Raw genomic sequence first — 25,524 nt, 5'->3', positions numbered from 1 at the left:
GGTTAAATAAATTGTGGTATATTCACACAATGGAATACTACACATCGATAAAGAACAGTGGCGAATCTGTGAAACATTTCATAACATGGAGGAACCTGGAAGGCATTATGCTGAGTGAAATTGGTCAGAGGCAAAAGGACAAATATTGTATAAGACCATTATTATAAGATCTTGAGAAATAGTATAAACTGAGAAGAACGCATTCTTTTGTGGTCATGAGACGGGGGAGCGAGGAAGGGTGGGAGAGGGTTATTTACTGATTAGTTAGTAGATAAGAACTACTTTAGGTGAAGGGAAGGACAATACTCAATACAGGGAAGGTCAGCTCAACTGGACTGGACCAAAAGCAAAGAAGTTTCCGGGATAAACTGAATGCTTCAAAGGTCAGCGGAGCAAGGGCGGGGGTTTGGGGACTATGGCTTAAGGGGACTTCTAAGTCAATTGGCAAAATAAATTCTGTTATGAAAACATTCTGCATCCCACTTTGTGGCGTCTGGGGTCTTAAATGCTAACAAGCGGCCATCTAAGATGCATCAATTGGTCTCAACCCACCTGGATCAAAGGAGAATGAAGAACACCAAGGTCACACAATAACTATGAGCCCGAGACAGAAAGGGCCACATGAACTAGAGACTTACATCATCCTGAGACCAGAAGAACTAGATGGTGCCCGGCCACAACCGATGACTGCCCTGACAGGGAACACAACAGAGAACCCCTGAGGGAGCAGGAGAACAGTGGGATGCAGACCCCAAATTCTCATAAAAAGACCAGACTTAATGGTAATGGTCTGACTGAGACTAGAAGAATCCCGGCAGTCATGGTCCCCAAACCTTCTGTTGGCCCAGGACAGGAACCATTCCCGAAGACAACTCATCAGACATGGAAGGGACTGGACAATGGGTTGGAGAGAGATGCTGATGAAGAGTGAGCTACTTGTATCAGGTGGACACTTGAGATTGTGTTGGCATCTCCTGTCTGGAGGGGAGATAGGAGGGTAGAGAGGATTAGAAACTGGCAAAATTGTCACGAAAGGAGAGACTGGAAGAAAGGAGCAGGCTGACTCAGTAGGGGGAGAGTAAGTGGGAGTATGTAGTAAGGTGTATATAAGCTTATATGTGACAGACTGACTTGATTTGTAAACTTTCACTTAAAGCACAATAAAAATTATTTTAAAAAAATAAAATAAAATAACCAGCTGGAATTTGGGGGCCGGGGGTTCTGTCTGTTTCCCTGGGGACTCTCTGTCTCTCATGATGCTGTCTGTCTCAATTGGCATCTGCTGAACCCATGTTAATGAGCCCTGGTGGCACAGTGGTTAAAATTTCGTCTGCTAACAGAAAAATCCGTGGTTCAAAGCCAGCAACTGCTCCAAGGGATAAAGATGTGGCAGTCTGCTTCCATAAAGATTACAGTCTGGGGAACTCGGTAGGGCAGTTCTACTCTGTCCTATAGAATCATTGTAAGTCAGAATCGACTCGATGGCAGTAGGTACGGGAACCATGTTATAGGAGGTCAATGAATATATTTCAGGCCCTGGATTGAGCACAGACCATCAATGACCCAATAGGTTGGAATTTGGGGTGGGTCCAAGATTCTGAGGAGCAGTAAAGGAGCTTGGGGGATCCCCAACACCCAAAGGAAACAGGCCCAGCCGAGGCCTACTTGGCAGTGAGGACGCTGGCCTCGTCAGTCCCAGCTCCCCACAGAAATGCATGAGTCACCGTGGGGTCGCACTGTACAGCCTGCCCAGGACGCGACGTTCTGCGGGACCACAGCTCCCTACTGTGAGCTGGGCCCAGCCAGCAGAGCGTGTGGAAAAACACTGCGGTGAGGTCCACCCTGGCATCTCCTCTGTTCTGCGTCGTCCCAAGTCACTGTGGCCTCCTGCCAGCCAAGTGGGATTTAGGACACTGGCTCAAAGAAAAAAAAAAAAAAAAATAGACAATGGAGCACTTTTTGAGAAGCCAGAGGCCTAGATGTGAAGTTTTTTGCTGCTTTTTCTCCAGATTATGATGACAACAGCACTAATAGGTGACACCTAGTGAACGCGAACTGAGTGCCAGGTGCTGTACCAATACTTTACATCTTTTTGACACATTTAGGCCTTGTTACAATCTTATAGGGGTGTGCTGTTATTTATCCCCCGTTTCCCAAGTGGTAAAACTGAGGCAGAAAAAAAAAAGGCTAAATAACATGACCAAGGTGAAGACGGTGCCCCTGACCACGCTGTGTTGTGTGGTACTCCAAGGCATCTCTGGAGTTAATTAAGGGTCTCAGTGAGAGACATGGAAGGACACAAGGGTACTCACCCTTCCCCCACTTCAATCAGAGCACTCCTTTTTTTTTTTTTTGGCATTGCAACAAATTAATTTTATTTTTATTATTGTATTTTAGATGGTTTATAGAACAAACTAGCTTCTCATTAAACAGTTAATACACATATTGTTTTGTGATGGTGGTAACCAACCCCACAACATGTCAACGCCCTCCCTTCTCGACCTTGGGTTCCCCATTACCAGCGTTCCTCTCCCCTCCTGACTTCTAGTCCTTGCTCCTGGGCTGTTGTGCCCCTTTAGTCTTGTTTTGTTTTATGGGCCTGTCTAATCTTTGTCTGAAGGGTGAACCTCAGGAGTGACTCCAGTATTGAGCTGAGAGGGTGTCTGGGGGCCACACTCTCAGGGTTTTTCCAGTCTCTGTCAGGCCAGGAAGTCTGGTCTTTTTGTGTGTGTGAGTTCGAATTTTGTTCTACATCTTTCTCCAGCTCTGTTTGGGACCCTCTATTGTGATCCCTGTCAGAGCAGTCAGTGGTGGTAGCCAGACACTATCTACTTGTGCTGGACTCCGTCTGGTGGAGGCTGTGGTAGTTGTGGTCCATTAGTCCTTTGGACTAATCTTTCCCTTGTGTCTTTGCTTTTCTTCATTCTCCCTTGCTCCTGAAGGGGTAAGACCAGAGGAGTATCTTAGATGGGCACTCACAAGCTTCTAAGTCCCCAGATGCTACTCACAAAAGCAGAATGTAGAATATTTTCTTTACAGACTATGCTATGCCAATTGAACTAGATGTTCCCTGAGACCATGGTCTGCTCAGACCTCAGCCAAGCAATTCGGTCCCTTGGGGAGTTTGGATGTGTCTGTGGAGCTTCTGTGACCTTGCCTTGGACAAGCTACGCTGGCTTCCCCAGTATTGTGTACTGTCTTACCCTTTACAAAGTAACCACTTGTCTATTTAGCGTGTTTCCATCCCCACCAGCTCTGCTCTCTCCTAACCATCAAAGATTGTTTCTTTTTTTGTGTGTAAAGCTTTTCATGAGTTTTTACTCTAGTGGTCTCATACAATGTTTGTCCTTTTGTGATTGACTTATTTCATTCAGTATAATGTCCTCCAGACTCATCCATGTTGTGAGATGCTTTGCATATTCATCATTGTTCTTTGTCATTGTGTAGTGTTCCATTGCAAAGCACTCCTTTTTATAGATGGGCCTTCTGGTTAATGATGTTAATATAAAGCAAAAGGAAACCAACAAAGACTCCTAGTTGCTACTCAATGTCCGTTCTTTCCTTCACTAGAACAGAACGCTGATTTTATTTAGTGTGGCGTTGTGTCTAGCTAAAAGACTCTATTCCCAGCCTCCCTTGTAGATGGGGATACCCAGCCCAGTGCCGTCGAGTTGATTCCAACTCATAGCGACCCTATAGGACAGAGTAGAACTGCCCCATAGAGTTTCCAAGGAGCGCCTGGTGGATTCAAACTGCCGACCCTTTGGTTAACACCTGTAGCACTTAACCACTATACCACCAGGGTTTCCTGTAGATGGGGATAGCCAATGAAATGTAAGCTGAAGTCACCAGATGGCGCTTTTAAAAAGGCTCTCTTCAAAGAGTTTACATGCAGTGCTGTTGAGTTGATTCTGACTCATAGTGACCCCATGTATTTCAGAGTAGAACTGTGTTCCGTAGGGTTTTTAATGGCTGTAATCTTTATGGAAGTAGATCTCCAGGCCTTTCTTCTATAGCACTGCTGGGTGGGTTCAAGCTCCTCCAATCTTTTGGTTAGCAGCTGAGCATAAACCGTTTGCACAATCCAGGGACAAAGAGTTTACTCACCTAGAATTTGACCCCTCTGGTCCTTCTTCTTTTTGCCTCCTTTTTCCTGCCTGGAACTCCAACATGATAGCTGGAGCTCTGGCAGCTATGTTGGGCCATGATTTGTCCTTGCGCATGGAAGCCATGTATCGAGGATTGTGAAACAGGAGCCTAGGATATTAATGGCATTGTGGCACTGCTATGCCAATCCTGGACTGCTTCTATATGAGGAATATGAGTCCCACATTTGTTTAAGCTGTTATTTGGCTTCTGGTATATTCCACTAAAGCTAAACTTACATGTTGTTGCTGTCGAGTCGGTTCCAACTCACAGTGACCATCTGTATAACAAATTGAAACGTTGCTTGGCCCTGCACCATCTTCATGATTTTTGTTACGTTTGAGTCCATTGGTTTGGCTAGTATGTCAATCCATTTTGTCGAGGGCCTCCCTTGCCTTCGCTGACCCTCCACTTTACCAACCATGTTGTTCTTTCTAACAATTGAGCTGTCCTGATGACATGTCCAAAGTAAGCAAGCTGAAGTCTCTCCATCCTCACTTCTAAGGAGCATTTTGCTGTATTTCTTCTAAGACCGATTTGTTTGTTCCATTGGCAGTCCACAGTTTATCCAATATCCTTTGGCAACATCACAATTTGAAAGCATCAGTTTTTCATTGTCCGACTTTTGCATGCATGTAAGATGATTGAAAAGACCATCACGGTTTGGGGTAAGTGCACCTTAGTAATCAAACTTATATGGCGCTGTTTATTGAGTATTTACCATGAGTCAGTTACTGAGCTAAGAACTTTGTACATATAACCTCGTTGAACCCTGAGATAATCTGATGAGTGGGGTGGGTTCTGGAGCCAAGTGGCCTGGGTTCAAATTCTGGATTTGCTTCGTTCAGTTTGGGAGAGTAACTTGATCTAGGCCTTATTTTTCTCTATCTTCAATGGGGATAGCTGCAACAGTGTCAGTCTCATCAGGATGCTGGAGCAGAGACCAGCTGTGCAGAAGCCTAGAAGGAAGAGAGGACAGTCCTTCAGCAGAAGGCAATGTTCCAGCTGGGTTAGAGTGCAAGCTGAGAATGCCGGCTCCATGATGGCAGGAGCTGTCACCACACTCCCAGTGCCTGGAATGGGAGGGGTAGGCATGCAGTGGGTGCTCGATAAATGTGTGTGGGTGGTGTGGCCAATGGAGGAGACCTTCAGGCCAGTAACTGAGGCCCAGCAGGCCACCTCATGGAGCCTGGACACGGTCCTCGGGGCACGGAAGCCTCAATTCACATTTCAGAAGGATGACCGGCCACCGTGAGAATAGCCTGGACAGAGGAGCAAGAGACAAGAACAAAACCAGAGGAGGAGGCCAAAATAGTCTTCCAGGTGAGAAGTGACCTGGACTAGAACGGCTCTGGGTCAGTGAGCAGACCCAGGGCATCTACTGGACATGGAGCCCACAGGACTTTGTTATGCATTGGGTGCATGGGCGGACTGGGTGATGATGGTGCTGTTTTTGGTGATGGAAAATATTGGGGTGTGACTTCAGGCAGGTCACATGACCTCTCCGTGCCTCAGTTTCCTCATCAGTAATGTAAGGCTAGTGAAGCCTACCGAGCAGGACTGTTGCAAAAATTAAACGAGAGAATGGATAAAAACACCTAGAACAACAAAAAACAAAATTTGCACGTATGAATTTTATCTGTGATTTATATGTAAATATGGGTTGCTGAGTCGGAATCAACTCAATGGCAGCTCGCTGGGTTTAGGAGTCCCTGGGCTGAGCAAACTATTAACAAATAGCTGAATGGTTGGCAGTTCGAGTCCACCCAGAGGCGCCTTGGAAGAAAGACCTGACAGTCTACTTCTGAAAAATCAGCTTTTGAAAACTTATGGAGTACAATTCTACTCTGATATATATGGGGTCACCATGAGTTGGAATCAACTGGAGGGCAACTGGTTTTTATACGTAATGTGTGATTTATATATAATATGTGACTTATATGAAAATAACATATATAATGATTTTTATAGCTATACCTATCTATATTAGGAATCCCTGGTGGTTAAGAGCTCGGCTGCTAACCAAAGGGTCAGCAGTTCGAATCCACCAGCCACTTGAAAACCCTACGGGGCAGTTTTACTCTGTCCTGTAGGGCCACTATAAGTCAGAATTGACTTGACAGCAATGGGTTTGGTTTTTTTAATCTGTGCTAGAGTCACACTGGAGTAGGAGCAATTTGAGGTGCTGTAGGGACACCAGGAGAGGTGTTCAACTTTGGAATATTTTCTCCAGTTCTATCCCTGGGAAGAAACAAGCCACTCAAAGGAAATGAGAACGCTCTCGATGAAAACTCACTTTTGCCAGTTGTGGCGAAGGCAAATTACATTCTGATTTTGCTGCCATCTGCAAATGCCTCTCCCCACCCCCCAGAAGTGGCCTCTCCTCAAGCCGGCAGAGCCTCAGAACTAGAACGCTCCTTGGAGTGATTAAATTAGGGCCCCTTGCCTCTTGACATCATTCGGAGTCTAAGGGCTCCGTCTCACCACTACATATGTATAGATTTCAGGGTTTCAAGTGTAACGGGGGTTTGCAGCATGCCTGTGGGCTGGAGTCATCTTTTAGCTTTTCAGGGCCAACTGTGCTCTCTCACATAGCAGAGATTTCAGGTTCTTGACGTAGACATTAACTATTCAAATGGGTGTGATGTGAGTCCCTTGGACGTTTATAAGCTCATGGATCTCAGGTAGTTCTGCAAGTGATCGGCAGGGTCACCCTAGGCTTCTCCCACTAACCTAGTTGTCAACTGAGTTGATCCCAACTCATGCAGACCCCATGTGTGTCACACTAAAACTGTGCTCTGTGGGGTTTGCAATGGTCGATTTTTTCAGAAGTAGACAGCCAGGCCTTTTCTTCTGAGATGCCTCTGGGTGGACTTGAGCCTTCAACCTTGTGGTTAACAGCTGCACCATTTGCACCACTCAGGGACTCCTCTAGCACTTTATCTAGATCAGTGGTTTTCAACTGGGTGCAATTTTTCTCCCCAAGGACTATTTGGCAACGTCTGGGGACATTTTTGGTTGTTACACTGGAAGGGTTCTGGAAATGCTATTGGCATCTAGTGGCATCTAGAGAGAGACCAGGGATGCAGCTAAACATCCCGTAACACATAGGACAGGCCCTGACTGCAAAGAATTATCTGGCCCAAAATGTCAATAGTGCTGAGGCAGAGACTAAAAAAAACCCATTGTCTTCATTCGCTTCTGACTCATGGTGACCCTGTAGGACAGAGTAGAACGGCCTCATAGGGTTTCCAAGGCTGTAATCTTTTATGAAAGCTGACTCGACATCTTTCTCCCATGGAGCGGCTGGTGGGTTCAGACCTCCGACCTTTTGGTTAGCAGCCAACTGCTTAACCACTGTGCCACCAGGGCTCCTTGAGGTGGGAACTAGATTTATTTATTTAACAAACTGTATGTGCCTACTATGTGCCAGGTCCTGTTAGGCCCTGGAGATATGAATGAGACAGGCGAGGGCCTACCTCTCAGGGAACTAACCTTCTAGTGGGAAGGGCAGGTGATAACCAGGCATCACGTAAGTATTCTTGCACAAGACCATTCCAGATGTGCTATGAGGGAGAGCAGGAAGGGCATCTGTTTTGACTTACAATTGTTTTATTACTACGGGGCCCGTGCTTTGGTGCAGATTAGGGGCTCAGTGTGTTCAGTGATTTGGCAGTGGTTAAGAGTACTCAAGGAGCCCTGGTGGCATAGTGGTTAAGAGCTCAGCTATTAACCAAAAAGTTTGGCAGTTCAAATCTACCAGCCACTCCTTGGAAGCTCTATGGGGCAGTTCTACTCTGTCCTTTAGGGTTGCTATTAGTCAGAATTGACTGAGAGCAATGAGTTTGCTTTGGTTTTTTGGAAGAGTACTCAAAGGTGCAGTGGTTAAAGTGCTTGGCTGCAAACGAAAAGTCGGTGGTTCAAACCGACCAGTGGCTCCACAGGATAAAGACATGTTAGCCTGCTTCCATAAAGCCTTGGAAACCCTATGGGGCAGCTCTACTCTGTCTTATGGGGTCACTATGAGTTGGAAATTGGCGTGATGGCAACAAGTTTGGTTTTGGTTAAGATACTTCTCTCTGTAACTCAGTTTCTTTATCTGTAAAATGGGGATTATCATAGGACCTGACTTATAGAAGTATGAGGATTAAATGAGAGGATATGTGTAGAGCACTGAGAACGTATCTGGCCCATAGTAAGTGCTCAATAAAGCTTAGTGGCTTTCATTCATTCATTCTGACTCCTAGGTTCCATCTCTGCCCTTCACTTTTGCCAGATGTTGTTGGTCACAAGTGCCCAGCACAGTGTAATAGACCTTCCAGAAGGTATGAGGAGCATGGTGACCAGAGGGTTGAAGAGAAAATGTGCATGACTGAGAGAAGTCCATCCTACCATTGGGGAGGGCACAGGTACAGCTGTGTGTCCTACACGTGGCCCTTCAAGGTCATCATAATAAACCTGTCGGTGAGCGTTGTACTGTCTGGGCACCTTGGTGGCTAGCACAGGTTCCCATTTGGCTTCTGATCCTAAGTGGGGTATTTTCTTCTTCTGTTGCCAGCTTTTTCTTCTTACTTGCTACCCGCTCCAAAGACTCGACTCACCACTTGAGGGAGTCAAGAACCTTTTGGTCATAGTGAGAGAAAATCAGTTCACATGGGTTCAGGCCAAAGAAAGGAAATGCTCCTGTGAGGGAATTCAGGGCATGGCTGGATTCAGAGTGTAATATTTCCAGAAATCTCTCTCCCTTGATTTCACACTCTAGTTCCCTTTATCTTGGTTACATTCTCAAACAAGTTCTTCCCAAGCACTGGCTAAACTCCCCCAGCCCACTCCCACCCACAACGCTGGATTCACTTTCTGCAAGTTTAGGAACCTGAGCAGAAAAACAGCGTGTCTTTCCCAACAGTCTCAGCACAAATCCTGGGTTTGGCTCTCACTGGCCCAACTTGTGTCTATTCCTGAACTAATCAGTATAGCCAAAGGGATGCGGTGTTTTGGTTGGCTAGGCTGGGTCAGGTGCCTACCTTCCTGTCTTGGGTAGAGACAACTTCACCCAAACAACTAGACTGAGAATGGAAGGTCACAGCCCAAACGGCAGATACCCCCCATCATCTTTTTTGAGCATAAAACCCAAGGGCTAAATTCCCCCAACTTGGATTTCGATGCTGTCAGCCAGCTATCTTTTTTTGGTGGGTAGAAGTCAATGTGGTGGACTGCTGCACAAGGGTCATTTTCATGAAAGATGGAAGGCTTCAGGAAGGGTAGAGCTCAGCTGGGCCCAACCATCTCCCCAATGCTGACTGCTTCCTAGGTATTGACTACAGACCCCTCTCAGCTTGAACCTCTGCGAGAGTTCTTCCCTGCCATATTCCCCTGGCCTGTCCATAGAGCAAAAGGCCCCTTGGGCTCATCTTTCTCCACATAGGCAAACTCATGAAACCAGTTTAATGATAATGCGTAATCAAGATGAAACCTGACTATAAACAACCTTTTTTTGTTGTTGAGGTAAAATTCTCATAACGAAAATTAACAATTTTAAAGTGTGCAATCCAGTGGCATTTATTGCAGTCACAGTGTAAATGTTGTGTAAATTATATTTCGAATCCAGTTCCCTAACATTTTTATCACCCCAGACAAAAACCTCGGGCCCGTTAAGTTCTCACTCTCCCCGCTTCCCTCCCCTAGCTCTTGGAGACCACTCATCTGCTTCTGTCTCTACAGAATTCCCTATTCTGGGTATTTCCTTAAAGAGAATCATCCAATATGTGACCTATGTCGGGCTTTTTTCATGTAGCATAATGTTTTCAAGGTTCATCCACGTTGTTGCACGTATTAATACTTCACTCCTTTTTTTTTTTTTTTTTTTTTTAGCGGTAGCAACAAGTGATTGGCAAATTTATTCAGTCAGAGAACCATGGATTCTGAACTACATGTTCAAACTCTTGCGTTCTGTGATTGTCTCAGGATACAGGTAGGGGTGGGGGGGACTGTCTTTACCACTTGGACTGCTTCAAAACAGTGTTCTCTAGTCCTACCTGGGGTTCTTCAGGATGTTGTGGATGCCTTCCTAATTTTTATAATCTAGTATGAAAAATTGACACACATTTCTGAGCACCCCACAGTAATAAATTGCACATTATGACCCAGTACATATAAATGTCTGTATGTAAGTACATGTCACCTGACACAAAACTTCATTAAATAGTATTTAGCCTTATTTTGTGTAATGCGCTCTAATATTTTCTATTCTTTAATATTTTACTGTTTAATTTTTTTTTAATTTTGTATCGTGCTTTAGGTGAAAGTTTACAGAGCACATCAGTTTCTCTTTTGATAGTTTGTACATAAAATATTCCATGACATTGGTTACATTCCCCTCAACGTCTCAGCACTATCCCCATTACTGCCCTGGGCTCCCTGTTGCCTTTTCTTGGATTTTCTACCCTTCCTGACTTCCTATCTTTTCTTTTAGTCAAATTGTTGTCCTTTTGATCTCATATAATTGATTTTTCTAAGGAACATGTTCCTCTTGGGTGTTATTGTTTATTTTATAGGCCTGTTTATTGTTTGGCTGAAAGGTGGCAACTGGGAATGGCTTCAGTTTCCAGGTCACAAGGGTGTCTTAGAGCCGTAGTCTAAGGGGCTCCTCCAGTCTCTATCACACTAGTAAATCTGATCTTTTTTGTGAATTTGATTTTTTGTTCTACATTTTTCTCCCACTTTGTATGGGACCCTCTGTTGTGATCCCAGTCAAAGTGATCAGTAGTGGGAGCCAGGCACCATCTAGTTCTTCTGGTCTCGGGGATGTATAGGCTGTGGTTCATGCAGTCCATTAGTCCTTTGGACTTAACTGCTCCCTGAACCTTTGGTTTTCTTCATTTCTCCTTTGCTCTGAATGGAAAGAGACCAATAGTTTTATCTTAGATGTCCACTCCCAAGCTTGTAAGACCCCAGAAGCTACTCACCAAAGTAGAATGCAGAACGTTATGAACTATGTTGTGCCAATCGACGTAGACATCCCCTGAGTTAATGGCCCTTCACCTTTGAGCCTAGGAACTTCGTCCCAGGAGGTGTTTGATTATGTCTAAAAAGTTTCCATGACTATGCTCCTCATGTGCTCTATTGTCTATATTAACATACATGCAGCACCTACAATTATGAGTGTAGAAATATCCACAACCAAACCTATACCTGCAGGTGGGTGTGCTCCCTTACACCCTCCCACACATCTTCAGTATACCTATCTGTGTATCGATTTGTATATTCTTGTTTGTTAATACTATTGTTGCAGGATTGTCTGTGTTATAGTAAAAAAAAAAAAAAAAATTTATAGTAGTTACCATAAAAAAACCCATTGCTGTTGAGTTGATTCTGACCTATAGCAACTACAGAAGACAGAGTAGAACTGTCCCATAGCGTTTCCAAGGACTGGCTGGTGGATTTGAACTGCCAAACCTTTGGTTAGCCATATCACTTAACCACTGCACCACCAGGGCTCCAGTCGTTACCATAGTTGCCCTTTATTCTTGCATTTCTCTCAGCATCTTCCTTTGCCTTGGTCATATTGTGCTGACTTTCCCCTTACTGTGTATTGCCTTTCCCTTTACCAGTGTTAACAAGTGTCTTCTATCTAGCTAGTAATTTTCCCCGTTAGGGTGAGGTGGTATCTCGTTGTAGTTTTGATTTGCATCTCTAATGGCTAATGACCAGGAGCATTTCTTCGTGAGTCTGTTAGCTGCCTGCGATGGTTAAGGTTGTGTGTCAACTTGATTGGGCCATGATTCTCAGTGGTTTGGCAGTTGTCATGTAGTTTGGCAGTCTCATAATGATCTAATCACCTCTATGATGAGATCTGATATAATGTGATCACCTCCATGATGGGATCTCTGTGAGTAGCCAATCAGTTGAAAGGGAGTTTCTTTGGGGGTGTGGCCTGCATTCAATATAGGTAGACTTTCTGACAAGGCTCTCGGGCTTTTGCTTGCTCTGGATCCTGCAGCTGGCTCCTGTTCATCTGACCTCTGGTTCTTGGGACTCGAGCTAGCAGCTTACCTGCCTGTCATGGATTGAATTGTGTCCCCCTAAAATATCTGTCAAATTGGCTAAGCCCTGATTTCCAGCACTGTGTGATTGTCCACCATTTTGTCATCTGATGTGATTTTCCTTTGTGTTGTAAATCCTGTCTGCATGATGTTAATGATATGGGATTAGCAGCAGTTATGCAAATGAGGCAGGACTCACTCTACAAGGGTAGGTTGTGTCTTAAGCCAATCTCTTTTGCAATATGAAAGACAGAAGCAAGCAGAGAGACATGGGGACCTCATATCACCAAGAAACAAGAGCCAGGAGAATAATGCATCCTTAGGACCAGGGGTCCCTGCACTGAGAAACTCCTCAACCAGGGAGGATTGGTGACAAGGACTTTCCCTCAGAGCCAACAGAGAGAGAAAGCTTTTCCCTGGAGCTGGCACTCTGAATTTGTAGCTCTTGACTCCTGCACTAAGAGAATAAATTTTTCTTTGTTAAAACCAGCCACTTTCTGTTATAGCAGCACTAGATAACTAAGACACTGCCAATCTTGGGATTTGTCAGCCTCTGCAGTTTGTGAGCCAGTGGCCTGCCAACTTACTACTGATCTTGGGTTCGCCAGCCCCTGCAGCTACATGAGTCAGGAGAAGCCTCAACCTGACCCACAGACTTGGGACTTTATAGCCTTTACAACTGCTTGAGCCATTTCCTTGATATGAATCTCTTTCTCTCTCTCCATATATATAGACACACATATATATATATATGTGTGTGTGTGTGTATATGTACATGTATATATAGATAGATAGAGAGACGCTTCACTGGTTTTGCTTCTCTAGAGAACCCAGCCTAAGACACCACCGGAATGTCTCTGGTGAATTGTCTGTTCATATTCTTTGCCCTTTTATTAGTTGGGATTGTTTGTCTTTTTGTTGTTGAGGTGTTGAAGTCTATGAATTTTAGAGATTAGACCCCTGTTGGATGTGTCATAACCAAAATTTTTTTTTCCCAGACTGTAGTTTCTCTTTTTACTCTTTTGGAGAAGTCTTTCGATGAACGTAAGTGTTTAATTTTTAGGAGGTTCTGTTTATCTCGTTCATCTTCTGCTGTTTGTGCATTTTTGGTTATGTTTGGTATTCTACTTAAGCCATATATAGGGCCCCTATGTTGTTCTTATTTTTTCTTCCATGATCTTTATAATTGTAGGTTTTATATTTAGGTCTTTGATCCATTTTGAGTTAGTTTTTGTGTGTGGTGTAAAGTGTGGGTCCTGTTTCTGTTTTTTACGGATGGACACCTGGTTTTCCTAGCACAATTTGTTAAAAAGACTGTCTCTTCTCCATCTAATGGACTTGGGCCCTTTTCCAAAGATTAGCTGTTCCTAAAAAAGGTGGATGGATTGACATCCGGTTTCTCAATTCTGTTCCATTGGTCTATGTGTCTGTTGTTATACCAAAACCAGGCTTTTTTGACTACCGTGGCTACGTAGCAGGTTCTGAGATGAGGTAGTGAGAGGCCTCCTACTTTGTTCTTCTTCTTCAATAATGCTTTACTTATCCGGGGCCTCTTTCTTTTCTGTATAAAGTTAGTAATTAGTTTTTCCATCTCATTAAAGAATGCTGTTGGAATTTGGATCGGGTTTGTACCGTATCTATAGATTGCTTTGGGTAGTATTGACATTTTCACAATGTTAAGTCTTCCTATGCATGAGCATGGTATGTTTTTCCATTTATGTAGGTCTCTTTTGGTTTCTGGAGCCCTGGTTAGGAGCATGGCTGCTAACCAAAAGGTCAGCGGTTCAAATCCATTAGGTGCTCCTTGGAAGCCCTGTGGGGCAGTTCTGCTCTGTCCTGCAGGGTTGCTATGAGTCAAAATCAACTCAACGACAGCAAGCTTGTTTGTTTTTGTTTTGGTACTTTTTGGTTTCTTGCAGTAGTGTTTTATAGTTTTCCTTGTACAGGTCTTTTATGTCCCTGGTTAGATTTCTTCCTAAGTATTTTATCTTTTGGGGGACACTTCACTCCTTTTTATGGCTAGGTAATATTCCGTTTTATGGATACACCACATGTTGTTTATCCATTCATCAATTCATGGACATTTGGATTATTTCCACATTTTGGCTGTTACAAATAATGCTGCTATGAATATTTGTGTACAATTTTTTGTTTGAAAACTTGTTTAGAATCATTTTGGCTATGTATCTAGGACATATCTGGTATTACATAAAGAACTCTTAAAATTAAACAACTAAAAGGGACACAATGCAAAAATGAGCAAAAGACTTGAAGAGATATTTCTCCAAAGAAGATACACAAATGGCCAATAAGCTCAGGAAAACATGCTCGACATCACTAGTCATTAGGAAAATGCAAATAAAAACCACTCCCACTGGGATCTCAAGCATTGGCGAGGACGTGGAGAAACTGGAACCCTCAGGCATTGTTGGTAGGAATGTAAAATGGTGCAGCTGCTCGGCAGTCCCTCAGAAAGTTAGAATGTTTTTTCTTTTTTCAAGTGAAAGATTTGGATATGCCTGCAACTATTTTATTGAGTTGTCTTAACATTTTAAATCCGTCTAATTGGATGTTTTTCACCTTCTTCCAATATTATCTGCTTTAAAATAAGCACAGGAGGTAAAGAATGATTCTCTGTTCTTACTCCTTGTTCAATTTTTAATAGAATGAATATAGTAAAAATACTCAAACTAAGTGTCACGAAATAAAAAACAAATCTTTTCAGGAGGATTACCTTCAAATGGAAACTGCGGAATGATAACAATAACAACAGCAGCAATACTAGTAGCAGCTCACATGCCGCACATCTCCCATGAACCAGGCATTGTTCTAAGAATTTCATCTGTATAAGCTAGATACTAACATTATCCCCATTTTACAGATGAAGACACTGAGGCACAGAGAGGTAATGTAACTCAGCTACAATTACTTACACTGCTAGTTACTGGTAGAACAGGAGCCCTGGTGGCATGGTGTTTAAGAGCTTGGCTGCTAACCAAAAGGTCAGCAGTTTGAATCCACTAGCTGCTCCTTGGAAAACCTATGCGGCAGTTCTACTCTGTCCTATAGGGTCGCTGTGAGTCAGAATCAACTCAACATCACACAACACACACAACAATCTAATGCCAGAGTCTAGGTCCTTAACCACTGACCCATATGGCCCAGGAGAATCCAGGTCTCAGCCATCTCATCTTACGGCGACTTTAGTCTTTCTAGGCGTAGCCTCTGCATTAAGGAGTTGAAATCAGAATGTGGGTGAGGTGAGGACCAGGTTCTAGGGTGGGCTGAAAGAGAGGCTGTCCCATTGGAATCGCCCATTTTTTGGGTTTGTTTAGTAAAGGCTACATTTCTCAGCTACTTGATTTTTTTAAGGCTGGGAACCCAGCTTGGTAAAAGGTGGATTCTTTCAGAGTTCCTTCCTCCCCCAAAGTTCTGTTTGCTGTCCCATGAAGATTACAGGCGCACCACGTCTACAAACTTCAAAGCCAATCACGTGCAGCCTAAAGTGACCTGAGGGTGCCTCCCGCAGCCCTGGCAGAGACACCGAGGCCCATGAAGCTGTTTTTAATGATGCTTCATTTTGATCAAACCAGAAACTATGTGCAAATGCTCAAAACGCTATTTTCAGACCCAGTTGTCGTCACTGACCCACATCTAATTCTGCTAATCATATAAACACTAGGTTATCTCCACCCCCCGGAATGCGTTTCAGGCCTCTCACCCCCAGGCAAGAAACTGATGTTCTTTGCCACTCACAACGGGTGAAGTTACTATTGTCTATACTGCAATACCAGGCCTCTTCTCTTTGTTGCTCCCTGCCCCAAGCTGTGCCATTAAAACAGAGGGTTCTGACTTTTGGTGATGTCTAAACATCCCAAATTTATTCGTAAAAAAAAATTTCAGAGGAAGAACCCCGCTTTAGATTTCCACTTATAATCAGTTATATCTATTAGGATTCAGTTTGAATATAACAACTACAGTGAGAAAAACTCAGATATGTTGTGACTTAAATAAGATCAAGGTTTGTTACTGTCTCACAAAAAATATCAGATTCAACACTTCTTACAGAGGAAAATTCTCAACAAACTAGGATTAGAAGGGAACTTCCTCAGCTTGACTAACCAAATGCTGACAAGACATGGAACCACAGGAATGCTGGTGTGTGGCTCGTGGGAATGCAAAATGGTATGGTTACTTTGGAAGACCGTCTGGCAGCTTTCTACAAAGCTAACCATGGACAGTCATGTTCCTAGGTATTTACCAAATGAACTGAAAATGTGTGTCCACATAAAAATCTGCACATGAAGATTGATAGCAGCTTTATTCATAATTCCCAAATTGGAAGCATCCAAGAGCTGCTTCCAATGAGTAAATGGATAATTAAACTGCAGCACATCCATACAATGGAATATTATTCAGCAATAAAAAGAAATGAGCTGTTAAGCTACAAAAAACAGAAGGAAGTACCTTAAATGCCTTTTGCTAAGTGAAAGAAGCCAATCCAAAAAACGTATGATTCTAACTATATGACGTTCTGGAAAAGGCAAAACTGCAGAGATAGTAAAAACATCAGCAGTTCCTAGGGGTTCAGAGGGAGCCCAGGGTCCTTTTAGGGAAGTGAAAGTATTCTGGGTGATGCCATAATAGCGAACACATGACATGCATTTGTCAAAACTCATAGGCCTATGCAACACAAACAGTGAACCCTGATGTAAACTATGAACTTAAGCTAATAATAATGTATCAATATTGGCTCATCAGTTTTTACAAATGTGCCACATGAACACTAGATGGCAATAGTAGGAGATGTAATGGGCAAAGAGGGAGTATATAGAAATTCTCTGTACTTTCTGCACAATTTCTCTGTAAACATAAAAATACTCTAAAAAAAAAAGTCTATTAGAAAAAATCAGCAACTTTATCGTGTGGCCTGCGCCCCCCAAGGTCATCTCATAATTTAAGGTGGCTGCTGTTGCTCCAGCCATCACATCCACATTCTAGACTAACAACCAGAAAAAACTGAGAAGCCAAAGGGCCCTCATGCTCTCCCTTTTTACAGAGCCTTCCTGCAAGACCACAGCACATTTCCTTTCACATCACATAGGCCAAACCAAAGTCACATGATCATACCTAACTGCAAAATGTGTTGGGAAACATAGTCTTTTGGATACTGGTTGGTAATCAGCATTCTCGGCCTCCATCAAAGATGTGGCATGACTAGATCAGTCCAGAACAGTACTGGGGATCAGGGCGTTCCCTGGTACTTTTTCTATCATTCATTGATCCTAAGCTTTCATGGCTTGGGACAAACTCTCTTCTCCCAGAGGGGCTGTGATCTGGGAAGAGAACTCTAACTTATTATTAGTTAACCGACAGTTACTTAGTTAATTATTAACTAACACAAGCGGTCTTTTGTGTTCCCAGGAGTGTTTCTCTAAGCTCTGCCCCAGGTGTAGTTTAGCTGCCGTGGTAACTAGCTGAGAATATGGCTGGAAAGTTTGTCCTGCTTTGATCCCCTCTCATTCACAATCTGCTCACCCCTAGCCCACCTACCCCAATAGGAAAGCTTTCCAGGCTCTGCCTTAGGCTTCTCTGTCACCTAAGGTGGCATTGCCCGTATACCAGCCCTCTGCCATCCACCTCACCTTCCTGCTCTCACCTTAATCTCCCATCAGCTCTTTCTATAATACTAGAGGTTGGCTGTGGGGTGGGAGGGCTCAGAGGAAATAGGGTCTCCTTGAATGGGAGCCCAGCCAGGGCTGTTCTCATGGTTCAGGTCCATCCCACGGTGGGGAAGGGATAGGTAATGGAGCTGGTCAGCCCCTCTTTCTGAACAAACAGTAGGACAGAAAGAATCATTGGGACTTGAAGCCTTGAGGAGAGCTTAGGTTAAAGCAGTGCTGTTCAACTGGGGGCGATTTTGCCCCCCAGGGGAGATTTGACAATGTCTGGAGACATTTTTGATTGTCAAAACTGGGGGATGTTGGAGAGGTAGCTACTGGTATCTAGTGAGTAAAACTGAGGCTAAATATCCTACAATGTCCAGGACCCAAAAAAAAAAACGTTATTATTGTCTCACATAAAAATATCATCAGATTCAACACTCCTTCCTGAGAAAAATTCTCAACAAACTAGGATTAGAAGAGAACTTCCTCAACTTGACTAGCCGAATGCTTACCAGACATGGAACCACAGGAACGCTGGTGTGTTCCTCGCAGGAATGCAAAATGGCATGGCTACTTTTTACAAAGCTAACCATTGACAGTCATGTTTCTAGATATTTACCAAATGAACCGAAAATGTGTGTCCACATAAAAATCTGCCCATGAAATTTATAGCAGCTTTATTCATAATTGCCCCAAATTAGAAGCAACTAAGATGTTCTCCAATGGGCGAATGGATAATTAAACTGCGGCACATATCATTCAGCAATAAAAAGAAAGGAGTTATTAAGCTACAAAAAACAGAAGGAAGTACCTTAAATGCATTTTGCTAAGTGAAAGAAGCCAATCCAAAAAATGTATGATTCTGACTGTATGACATTCTGGAAAAGGCAAAAAACTGCAGAGATGGTAAAAAGATCAATGGTTCCCATTGCCATCCAATCAATTCCAAGTCATAGTGATCCTATAGGGCAGAGAACTGCCCCATAGATTTTCCAAGGAGCAGCTGGTGAATTCCAACTGCCAACCTTTTGGCTAGCAGCTGAGTTCTTAACCACTACACCACCAGAACAGCCCACAATAAAGAATTATCCACCCTCAAATGTCAACAGTGCCAAAGCAGAGAAACCCTCTTTGTTTGTGTTTGTTTTTGTTTTGTTTAATGAATCCCCAGGGGTCAGGGCAGTCAGTGCCTTGTATGTAGATGTTGTTCGTTGCCATCTAGTCCCCTCCAACTCCTGGCAACCTTATGTATAACCGAACAAAATGTTGCCTGGTGGTATGCCACCCTCAAAATTGCTGACAGTTTGAGCTCATTGCTGCAGCCATTGTGTCAATCCATTTCATTGAGGGTCTTCTTTTTCGCTGACTCTCTGCCTTACCAGCCGTCCACCCTGTATTCACTGAATACTTGGGTAAGTATTTATTGAAGTATTCAAGTAAGTGTGCATTGAAGGGTGCATAGTAGATCCTTGAGGAGCCCTGGTAGCTCAGTGATTAAAGTGCTTGACAAGCTAATGAAAGGTTGGTGGTTCGAGCCCACCAGCAGCTCCTCAGGAGAAAGATGTGGCAGCCTGCTTCCATAGAGATTTACGGCCTTGGAAACAGCACTGCTTTGTCCTGTAGTGTCGCTGTGAGTCAAAATTGACTCATCAGCAATGAGTTTTGTTTTTTGTTTGTTTGTTTAGTAGGTGCTATGTGGGGTTTATGTGGGTGTGTATTACCTTCAGCATCCTAGGCCTTTGGGCTCCGACTTTATTTACTGTGCTTAAGAATCACCTAGGGACTTATTAAAAATGTACAAATCTGGGCTTTACCCTGAGATTCTGATTCACAAGGGGTTGTTGTTGTTGTTGGGTACTGTTAAGCCGATTCCGACTCACAGCAACTCCATGTGACAGAGCAGAACTGCCCCAGAGGGTTTTCTAGGCTGTAATCTTTATGGAAGCTGATTGCCAAGTCTTTCTCCTGCAGAGCCACTGGGTGGGTTTGAACCACCAACCTTTCCAGTCAGCAGCTGAGTGCTTAACCATGTGTGCCACCAAGGGTCCTTAGGCCTGGGTTAGGACTTGGAAGTCTGCATTTTTTAAACAAGGTTCCCAGGTGATTCTGAGAAGGGAATTCTGGCCCAGAGGGGATGCACTTTGTAGAACCCAGGTATCCTGGGCTGCTCCTGGCCTAGAAGAGAGTCCAGATTCGCTACCAAAACACTGTCCTCCCAGAAGGCTCCTGCCTGCTGGGGATGTGGTTTTATGATCAGTAATCACTTCTTCTCTGGCTTCAGGGTCCAGAACTGGGACTCACATCCCAGCTGTAGGCCCTCCTCCAAAGCCCAGCCCTTTAGGACAGGTGCTCCAGGCAGACACATGTGTCTGCACGTGTCTCTCCCTGACTTACAGGACATGAGAGCAGGCTGGCAAGGAGCTTCTGGTGAGCTTCCAGGCAGACCGCCCTCCTTGTACCAGCCCTAGGGTAATGTAACTTCAGATGCCGGTGACTAACCCATGGTCCCAGCGCATTTCTGTGTGGGGACACACGAGGTCCAGCATCTCCCAAGTTTAAAACCAAGTATTTTGAGGCTATTTAGAAAAACACAAGGGGGACATTCAGATAAAGGCCACGCCTCAGAGATGGAGGGAAGGAAAGGTGGCCAGGAGGTGTACCTGCAAGCTTGACCAATTAAGGCCATGAACTTCTGCCAGAGCCTGCGGTACAGTTGACTTTCAAAACGAGCTTGATCTTGGGAAAGCCATGAGTCTTATTGACTCTGGTGCCTGGTGGCACAGCTTCCAACCTCGATAGGCTCCAGGGTGTTTCTGTCCTGAGAAAGTTTACTTGGCAGGTAGGTGTCAGGTGCCCTGCCAAATGCAACAGGGTGTCTTCTCCTGTGAGCTGACCTAGGTGGGAAGAGGTAGGTCAGCTTCCTTGGGAGGACCCTGGGCTGGTCAACCCTAGTGTCTCAGTTGGGTCTCAGCTGGTCCCAGGCTTGGCGTGACCAGTAGACACTGGATCAACCCATGAGAATAAATCTCATTGGCTTGCAGAAGCTAAGGTCAGGGAGGAGCAGGGGCCAGAGGGCCAGGAGGTGTGGGGGCTGCCTTGATCTTGTTTCAATTCTAAGATTTAAGAAGCAGCCAGCAGAGCCCACCCTAAACCCTCTGTAAGCACCATCTCATCTCACTTCTCCTCAGTGGTTGAGAGAGAGGAAAAGAGCACTGGACTCAGAATCCGGCTGAAGGCTTAATCACCCCTGAATTGTTGGGGGGCCTTGGGCAACTTATGGCAATAATAACAATGACCATAACAATGACAGCAGCTCCCATTCATTGAGCACTTGGCATGTGACAGGTGCTGGGCTCAGCCCTTTTGAAACATCTCATTTGATCCTCATACTGCAAAGGCCAGAGGCTTTGGGATTGGTCAGGGCTGGAGCCCTGGTGGCGTAAGGGTTAAGAGCTTGGTTGCTAACCAAAAGGCCAGAAGTTCAAATCCACTGGCCACTCCTTGGAAACCCTATGGGACAATTCTCTTCTGTCCTATAGGGTTGCTATGAGTTGAAATCGACTCGACGGCAAATGGGTTTGGTTTTGGGTTTTTTTTTTTTTTTTTTTTTTGGAGCTTGAGCAACAGCTGTGCCATTTATAGGCTGGTGACCTTGAGTACATCACTTAACCTTTTAGGATTTAAAAAACAGTGATTATTTATTTACTCATCTCACAAATCCGTAATCTAGGCTGAGGTCCTCTAGGGACCTTAGTTTCCTCATCTGCAAAATGGAGTTAGTAAGGTCTACCTCCCAGGGTTAAACTAAACCATGCATGGGAAGTGTTCAGCTCCAGGCCTTGACGTGAGCTGTTAGTTGCCGTGGGATCAGCTCAGGCACATGGCAACTCCGTGTACAACAGAATGGAACATGGCTCGGTCCCATGCCACCTTCACGATTACTGGTATGCTCAAGTCCATTGCTGCGACTGCTGTGTATTTTGAGCACCTTCCAACCTGGGGGCTCATCTTCCAGCACCATATCAGGCAATATTCTGTTGTGATCCATAGGGTTTTTGTTGGCTAATTTTCAGAAGTAGGTCATCAGGCCTTTCTTCCTGGCCTGTCTTAGTCTGGAAGCTCTGCTGAAAACCCTACTATGGCTAACCCTGCCGGCATTGGAAATATCAGTGACATAACCTCAATCATCATAACAACACATGAGCCACGACAATACGACAAACTGACAGATGGGCGATGGTTGAAGAGAATAAGCAATAAACAAATATGAGTTGATGGTGGTATTGTTGTTGATGTTACTATTATTAGCCTGAGTAGAGACTGCTTCCTTGGATGATACCCAGTCATGGTGGAAGATGATAATATTTGTTGGACTTGAAACACTTTCTCTTCCCAGCTCTGAATCTGTTAATACATAGCTACAAAGGCAGTTAGGGATGGAAAAACCAGCTTCGTTCTGGTAAAGCTGGAGGAAAGGTGAGGGAAAAGGCATGGCCCTTCCACCACAGGTAACTGTCAGGAGATGGCAAGCGGTCCTCCCCTCGGCTGCACCATCTCTGACCTGTCCTTTATACCTTAGTAGGACTGAGTTCAACTGAGCCAGTGGAGTGCCTGGGAGAGTCACATTCAGCGTTTCCAAGTACAGGATGAAAAGTTCTTGGCTAAAAAGTGCACAGCACCATTCAGCAGGTGCAAAAGGGTTAATGTTTGGGGATTTTTTTTTTTTAATAATTTTTATTGTGCTTTAAGTGAAAGTTTACCAATCAAGTCAGTCTGTCACATATAAGCTTATATACACCTTACTACATACTCCCACTTACTCTCCCCCTACTGAGTCAGCCTGCTCCCTTCTTCCAGTCTCTCCTTTTGTGACTGTTTTGCCAGTTTCTAATCCTCTCTACCCTCCTATCTCCCCTCCAGACAGGAGATGCCAATACAGTCTCAAGTGTCCACCTGATACAAGTAGCTCACTCTTCATCAGCATCTCTCTGTAACCCATTGTCCAGTCCCTTCCATGTCTGATGAGTTGTCTTCGGGAATGGTTCCTGTCCTGGGCCAACAGAAGGTTTGGGGACCATGACTGCCGGGATTCTTCTAGTCTCAGTCAGACCATTACCATTAAGTCTGGTCTTTTTATGAGAATTTGGGGTCTGCATCCCACTGTTCTCCTGCTCCCTCAGGGGTTCTCTGTTGTGTTCCCTGTCAGGGCAGTCATCGGTTGTGGCCGGGCACCATCTAGTTCTTCTGGTCTCAGGATGATGTAAGTCTCTAGTTCATGTGGCCCTTTCTGTCTCGGGCTCATAGTTATTGTGTGACCTTGGTGTTCTTCATTCTCCTTTGATCCAGGTGGGTTGAGACCAATTGATGCATCTTAGATGGCCGCTTGTTAGCATTTAAGACCCCAGACGCCACACTTCAAAGTGGGATGCAGAATGTTTTCATAATAGAGTTTATTATGCCAACTGACTTAGAAGTCCCCTTAAGCCATAGTCCCCAAACCCCCGCCCTTGCTCCTTTGACCTTCAAAGCATTCAGTTTATCCCAGAAACTTCTTTGCTTTTGGTCCAGTCCAGTTGAGCTGACCTTCCATGTATTGAGTATTGTCCTTCCCTTCACCTAAAGTAGTTCTTATCTACTAACTAATCAGTAAATAACCCTCTCCTACCCTCCCTCCCTCCCCCTCTCGTAACCACAAAAGTATGTGTTCTTCTCAGTTTATACTATTTCTCAAGATCTTATAATAGTGGTCTTATACAGTATTTGTCCTTTTGCATCTGACTAATTTCACTTAGCATAACGCCTTCCAGGTTCCTCCATGTTATGAAATGTTTCACAGATTCGTCACTGTTCTTTATCGATGCGTAGTATTCCATTGTGTGAATATACCACAATTTATTTAACCATTCATCTATTGATGAACACCTTGGTTTCTTCCAGCTTTTTGCTATTGTAAACAGTGCTGCAATAAACATGAGTGTGCATATATCTGTTTGTGTAAAGGCTCTTATTTCTCTAGGGTATGTTCCGAGGAGTGGGATTTCTGGGTTATATGGTAGTTCTATTTCTAACTTTTTAAGAAAACGCCAGATAGATTTCCAAAGTGGTTGTACCATTTTACATTCCTACCAGCAGTGTATAAGAGTTCCAATCTCTCCGCAGCCTCTCCAACATTTATTATTTTGTGTTTTTTGGATTAATGCCAGCCTTGAAATTTTTTTTTGTTGTTGTTGTTGGAGTAAGATGGAATCTCATCGTAGTTTTAATTTGCATTTCTCTAATGGCTAATGATCGAGAGCATTTTCTCATGTGTTTGTAAGCTGCCTGGATATCTTCTTCAGTGAAGTGCGTGTTCATATCCTTTGCCCACTTTTTGATTGGGTTGTTTGTCTTTTTGTGGTTGAGTTTTAACAGAATCATATAGATTTTAGAGATCAGGCGCTGGTCGGAGATGTCACAGCTGAAAATTCTTTCCCAGTCTGTAGGTGGTCTTTTTACTCTTTTGGTGAAGTCTTTAGATGAGCATAGGTGTTTGATTTTTAGGAGCTCCCAGTTATCTGGTTTCTCTTCGTCATTTTTGGTAACGTTTGTATTCTGTTTATGCCTTGTATTAGGGATCCTAACGTTGTCCCTATTTTTTCTTCCATGATCTTTATCGTTTTAGTCTTTATGTTTAGGTCTTTGATCCACTTGGAGTTAGTTTTTGTGCATGGTGTGAGGTATGAGTCCTGTTTCATTTTTTTGCAAATGGATATCCAGTTATGCCAGCACCATTTGTTAAAAAGACTATCTTTTCCCCAATTAACTGACACTGGGCCTTTGTCAAATATCAGCTGCTCATATGTGGATGGATTTCTATCTGGGTTCTCAATTCTGTTCCATTGGTCTATGTGCCTGTTGTTGTACCAGTACCAGGCTGTTTTGACTACTGTGGCTGTATAATATGTTCTAAAATCAGGTAGAGTGAGGCCTCCCACTTTCTTCTTTTTCAGTAATGCTTTACTTCTCCGGGGCTTCTTTCCCTTCCATATGAAGTTCGTGATTTGTTTCTCCATCACTTTAAAAAATGTCATTGGAATTTAGATCGGAAGTGCATTGTATGTATAGATGGCTTTTGGCAGAATAGACATTTTTATTATGTTAAGTCTTCCTATCCATGAGCAAGGTATGTTTTTCTACTTATGTAGGTCCCTTTTAGTTTCTTGCACTAGTACTTTGTAGTTTTCTTTGTATAGGTCTTTTACATCTTTGGTAAGATTTATTCCTAAGTATTTTATCTTCTTGGGGGCTACTGTGAATGGTATTGATTTGGTGATTTCCTCTTCGATGTTCTTTTTGTTGATGTAGAGGAATCCAGGTGATTTTTGTATGTTTATCTTGTAACCTGAAACTCTGCTGAACTCTTCTATTAGTTTCAGTAGTTTTCTGGAGGATTCCTTAGGGTTTTCTGTGTATAAGATCATGTCATCTGCAAATAGAAATAATTTTACTTCTTTCTTGCCAATCCGGATGCCCTTTATTTCTTTGTCTAGCCTAATTGCTCTGGCTAGGACCTCTAGCACAATGTTGAATAAGAGTGGTGATAAAGGGCATCCTTGTCTGGTTCCTGTTCTCAAGGGAAATGCTTTCAGGCTCTCTCCATTTATAATGATGTTGGCTGTTGGCTTTGTATA

This window comes from Elephas maximus, chromosome 25 (genome assembly GCF_024166365.1).
Source record: "Elephas maximus indicus isolate mEleMax1 chromosome 25, mEleMax1 primary haplotype, whole genome shotgun sequence".
Lineage (NCBI taxonomy): Eukaryota > Metazoa > Chordata > Mammalia > Proboscidea > Elephantidae > Elephas > Elephas maximus.
This window is presented reverse-complemented; position numbering follows the sequence as displayed.